Source organism: Penaeus vannamei, chromosome 22 (assembly GCF_042767895.1).
Source record: "Penaeus vannamei isolate JL-2024 chromosome 22, ASM4276789v1, whole genome shotgun sequence".
NCBI classification, from domain to species: domain Eukaryota; kingdom Metazoa; phylum Arthropoda; class Malacostraca; order Decapoda; family Penaeidae; genus Penaeus; species Penaeus vannamei.
The window spans coordinates 145001-150000 of record NC_091570.1 but is presented as its reverse complement, the minus strand read 5'-3'; the positions used below and the strand labels follow the sequence as shown (position 1 = coordinate 150000).

At 47.0% G+C, this 5000-nt stretch overlaps 1 protein-coding gene across 5 annotated transcripts in view; it reads left to right on the top strand.

Moving 5' to 3' along the window:
- The window catches only part of Pi3K21B (phosphatidylinositol 3-kinase regulatory subunit alpha), a 612638-nt gene that overhangs the window by 524816 nt on the left and 82822 nt on the right, over positions 1-5000 (top strand). The gene's annotated exons all lie outside the window — the stretch shown is intronic.

Below are 5000 nucleotides of genomic sequence, written 5' to 3'. Positions count from 1 at the left end.
TGCGACGTGTAGAATCCCTGCTTTATTTGTGTGAATTTCGGGTATTTTCTCGATCTCGTAAATATGTGATGCAAAGCGATTTTCATTTTTATTGATTATTTTTTTTTGTGCATTGCATCATCGGATTGTCTCCCTGTCTGTGATTTGTTTTTATCATAACCTGTTTTATTCAGTGTAGTAGTATTGGCTTTGCATTTTAAAAGGGGCTGGTGTTACTGTACTGTAAATTGAGTTGCTTACATTTTCATGATTTGAAGGCAATCCAGAGGGACTTCGATATATCTGTTTGTTGCTCTTGTGTTGCGTCACTGAACATGAGGGGGAGGGGGAGGGGGAGGAGGCGAGGGGGAGGGGGAAATGATGGGTGATGAGGGAGTGGGGAAGAGTGAGAGAGAGGTGGGAGGGAGACAGAGGGGGAAAGGGTGGGTGAGGGAGTGGGGAAGAGTGAGAGAGGGATGAGGGAGTGGGGGGAGACAGACAGTTGCAGAGGGATCGGAGTGCATGCAACTGCCTTCAACCCCCGTATTAAAATCTCCATTTCCCCCCCTCCCCCCCTCCCCCCCTGGGCATCCTCCCCTCCCACAGGCGTTGGGGCTTAGCCAATGTGTCCTCGGCAAAATTATCCTCGGGAACCTTGGGTCGTGCGAGCGCCTCTCTTTCTCTCTCTCTCTCTCTCTCTCTCTATCTATTTATTTATCTCTCTCTCTTTCTCTCTCTCTCTCTCTTTCTTTCTTTCTTTCTTTCTCAATCCCCTACCTATCTCTTCCTCCACCCATTCTATCTATCTATCTATCTATCTGTGTGTCTTTCAATCTGTTTGTCTATCTATTTCTGAACTTCTCTCCTTCTCCCTCTCTCCCTCTCCTTCTTTATATCGCTTTCCCTCCCCCTTCCCTCCTTTTCTCCCTCCCTCCCTCTCTCTCCCTCTCTCTCTCCTTCCTCTCCATCTCTCTCTCCCTCCCCTTCCTCTCTCCTACTCCCTCCCTCCCTCCCTCCCTCCCTCTCTCTCTCCCTTCCTTCCTCTCTCCCTTCCTTCCCTTTCTTCTCCTCCCTCTCTCTCTCCCTCCCCCTTCCTCTTTCTTTCCCTCCCCCTTCCCTCCCTCTCTCTATGTCCCTCCCCCTTCCCTTCCCCTCTCTCTATGTCCCTCCGCCTTCCCTCCCTCTCTCTCCTCCCTCCCCCCTTTCCCTCCCTCTCTCTCTCCCTCCCTTCCCTCCCTCTCTCTCTTCCTCCCCCTTCCCTCCTTCCCTTTCTTCCCTCCCCTCTTCCCTCCCTCTCCCCTCCCCCTTCCCTCCTTCTCTCTCTCCCCCTTCCCTCCCTCTCTCTACCCCTTCCCTCCCTCTCTCTCTCTCCCTTCCCCTTCCCTCCCTCTCCCTCTCTCCCTTCCCCTTCCCACCCTTTCTCCTTCCATCTCTCTCTCTCCCTCCCCCTTCCTTCCATCTCTCTCCCTCCCCCCCCTTCCCTCCCTGTGTCCCCTCGCGTCATAGACCGGCCGCTGATCACATTCTTGCGCTCACTGTGGAAGGTCCGTTCCCTCGGCCGCTCTCGGGAACGGCGTCTTATCCGATTTCCTTTTCTTTTCTTTCTTCTCTCTCACTCTCTGTCTGTTATTCCCTCTCTTCCCCTCTTTTTCGTGTTACTTCTCTTCTTGTCTCTTCTGTCTTCTTTTCGTTGTCTTCTTTTTTCCTCCCCTTTTCCTCGTGTTTCATTTTGTCTTCGTATCCCTCCTCATGTCGCAGCTTCTCTCTTCCTCCCCTCATCTCCTGTCTCTTCTTCTTTCTTCACCTCCTCTCCTCATCTCTCCTCTCCTTTCCTTTCTTCTCCAAATCCTATCTTTGCGTCCCCCGTCCTAGCGGTCTTTTCTTCTCTTTGTCACTTCCCTTCTTCTCACCCTTCTCACTTTACTCGTCTCCCTTTTCCTTTCCTCCTCTTCCCTCTTCTTCCTTTTCCTCCTCTTCTTCCTCTTTTCTCTCCGCCTCCTTTCCCCCTACTCGTTTCTTCATTCCCTCTTACCTTATCTCTTCTCTTTACTCCATTCCCTCTTTCCTTATCTCCTCTTCTCCCTCTTTCATTTCCTTCTCCCTCCCTCTTTCCTTATCTCCTCTTCTCCCTCTTTCATTTCCTTCTCCCTCCCTCTTTCCTTATCTCCTCTTCTCCCTCTTTCATTTCCTTCTCCCCTCTCTCTTTCCTTTCCTAATCCTCTCCTTTCTCTCTCTCTCTCATTTCTGCACTTCCTCTCTCTGTGACGAAGATATTCCATTTGCTCGAAAGTGAAAAGTAAGGAAAATGGATAATAAAAGTACTTCACTGTCAAGAGCTTTTGCTTTTGTCCGTTGAGACGTGAAGAAAAAAACGTAAAGAAAAAAAAAAAAAAGAAATTAGAAGGATAAGAAACAAGAAAAAAAACGTAAAGAAAAAAGAAAAAAAGAAATTAGAAGGATAAGAAATAAGGAAAAATGAAAACACAATTCATGTGTCTCTTTCACTAAAGAGGCGAGAAATGAGTGACGATTTGCCGGTCAGGAGGTAAGACCCCGGTTCCTGGTGTGAGGAAGACCCAGGCGGGGATCCCTTCTCTTTTCTTTTCTTTTTCCTTTTTATCTTCTATTTTCTTCTGTTTTTTGTGTTTTCCTTATTATCCTCTATTTTCATTTTTTTTTTCCTTTTTGTCTTCTATTTTCTTCTGTTTTTTTTTTGTTTTTTTCCTTTTTATCTTCTATTTTCTTCTGTTTTTTGTGTTTTTTCCCTTTTTATCTTCTATTTTCTTATGTTTTTTTTAGATATTCTGTTTTTTCTTTTTTTTTGTCTTTTTTTTCTTTTTTTTACGCTTTATTGTGTTTGTTCCGGATAACTCGCGCAGGAGGGGGAGGGGTATGAGAGGGGATAAGAAGGAGGAATGATAAATTGTTGAAAGAGAGATAGAGAGGAAGGGGGAAAGGGTGAGAGAATGTTAGGAAAGTTTCCGTTAACGAAGGATAAAAGACGAGACATTAAAAGGGAAGAAGCAAACGAGGGAAGTTGCTTAATAGGATATTGAAAGAATAAAAATTGAACCTTTCTTTCCCCTCCGCTCTCCTTTTGTGATCCTCTGTCTCCTCTTCCTCTCCTTTTCTTTCTCTCTCTCTCCCTCTCATATACTTACCCACTTCTCTCCCCCTCTCACCATATCCACCCTCTTGCTTTCTTCTTCTTCTTCCTACTCCTCCTTCTCCTTTTCTTGCTCCTCCTTCTTCTTCTCCTTCTTCTTCTCCTTCTTCTTCTTCTTCCTCTTCCTCTTCCTCTTCTTCTTCTTCTTCTTCTTCTTCTTCTTCTTCTTCTTCTTCTTCTTCTTCTTCTTCTTCTTCTTCTTCTCCTTCTTCTTCTTCTTCTTCTTCTTCTTCTTCTTCTTCTTCTTCTTCTTCTTCTTCTTCTTCTTCTTCTACTTCTTCTTCTTCTTCTTCTTCTTCTTCTTCTTCTTCTTCTTCTTCTTCTTCTTCTTCTTCTTCTTCTTCTTCTTTTTCTTCTTCTTCCTTCTTCTTCTTCTTCTTCTCCTCCTCCTCCTCCTCCTCCTCCTCCTCCTCCTCCTCCTCCTCCTCCTCCTGCTTCCGTCCTCTCACCATATCCAACCCCTCTTGCTTTCTCTCCCCGGAACGTCCCTTCCCCCCCCCCCTTCTTTCCCATTCTCCTCTCTCCCACTTCTCTCCCTTTCCCTCCTATCTCCTCATTTAAATCACTCAGCGGGATTCTGCGATTCCGAAATGGCTGTTTAATGGAAGGTTTGATCATTGCCTCCATAAGAGTGGAGGAAGAAGGTGGAGGAGAAGGAGTAGTGGGAAGGAGAAGGAGGAGGAGGGATAAGGGAAGGAGAAAGAGGAGGGGAAGGAAAAAGAAAAAGAAAAAGAAGAAGGAGAAGGAGAAGGAAAAATAAAAAGAAGAAGACGGGGAAGAGGGAAGGGAAATTACCGTGGCAAAAGGGCTCTCTACCTGTGGATTGCGTTTAATTCGACTTATGGGGACAGTGCTCGCGCTCGTGCTCCTGCATGGGGGGGGAGGGGGGTGGAGGCGTCGCTGCAAGGGAGGCCGGACTGGATGTTGCACTCTCTCCGCCGTGTTATGCTTGTTGCTTGTGTGCAGTCACGGCTCGGAAAGGGTTAATACAGGCAGTCGCAGCCGTCCACGTACACTGTCTATCGCTGTTGACATAACCATGCTCCGTACCCAATGCTGTTTGTGTTGGCAGACGTGTTGCTTGCAGAGGAAATTGCAGTGTATCGCTGTGCTTGCGGCGAAAGAAAAATCGTGGGGGTGGAGGTTAGGGTGAGGAAGGGGGTGGGGGTGAGGGGGTGTGGAGGGTGATGTCGAAGTGTTTTTTTTAACTTTGTAGCATTTTCGGGTCGGTTCCAAGGACGGAATCGAAGACCCTTCTGCCGTGTTGTTCGTGTCGTCTGCTCCGGTTGTGGACGAAAGTAAATCGAAAGACAATTGTGCTTTCCTGAACCGAACTGGACTTGGAGGGACTTTACGTAGAGGGAGACGGAGAGCGGCGAGTCCTTCGAAGGTCCTGCTCCTTTCCTTGTTCCTCCTTCCTTTTCTTCGTCTTTTTTGCCTGTTCTTGTAGCATTCAGTTTAACACGAAGTTTTCTTTCAGTCGCCTAACAACAGGCCTTGTTTTATATACCTGCCCATGTAGCTGCCAGTATAGCAATGCAATATTTCCTTCCTTATTTTTTTCTTTTTCTTTTTTTTTTTTACCTGTCACTCCATTATGTAGAACAGCAAAAGGCGTATCAGTTTATTAAATTATTGATAAGACCCAGCGGCGAAGACTAAGCACGGTGTGACGGGGAACGATGCAGGCGGAATGAGTTGCTCCCTCCGTTTTAATTGTTGTTCCCCGGGGGGCGCGGGGGGGCGGGGGGGCGGGGGGGCCGTTGCGCAGACGGTCGTGACGTTTGGGTTTTAAAAGTGAAATGGATCAAAACATGAATCGGTTTGTGTATGTTTTTTTTTTCTCTCTCTCTCG